Source organism: Penaeus monodon, chromosome 29 (assembly GCF_015228065.2).
Source record: "Penaeus monodon isolate SGIC_2016 chromosome 29, NSTDA_Pmon_1, whole genome shotgun sequence".
NCBI classification, from domain to species: Eukaryota; Metazoa; Arthropoda; class Malacostraca; order Decapoda; family Penaeidae; genus Penaeus; species Penaeus monodon.
In genome coordinates, this window is record NC_051414.1 from 37401754 (window position 1) to 37402111 (window position 358).

A 358-nucleotide genomic window follows, 5' to 3' on the forward strand; every position below is an offset into this window, starting at 1 on the left:
TCTCCCCCATCTCTTACTTCCCCACCTATCTCTCGCCTCCCTATTTATCACTGCACCCCCTCCCTTCCTCCCCGCTTCCTCTTCCCCCCCCCACCCATTTTACCCTCATTAATCCCTCCTTCCCCTGTCCTTACTCCCCACTCTCCTCCCCCACCCAACTCCCTCCCCCCACAATCCTCACCCAACCCCCTCCACCCCTACCCCCACCATCTCCTCACCCACCCCCTCCCCCCACAATCCCCACCCAAACCCCCTCCCCACCACAATCCCCACCCAAACCCCCATCCCTTCCCCACCTAAACCCTACCCCTTCCCCCACAATCCCCCCATCCCCACCCCCCCACCCACCCACCCAACA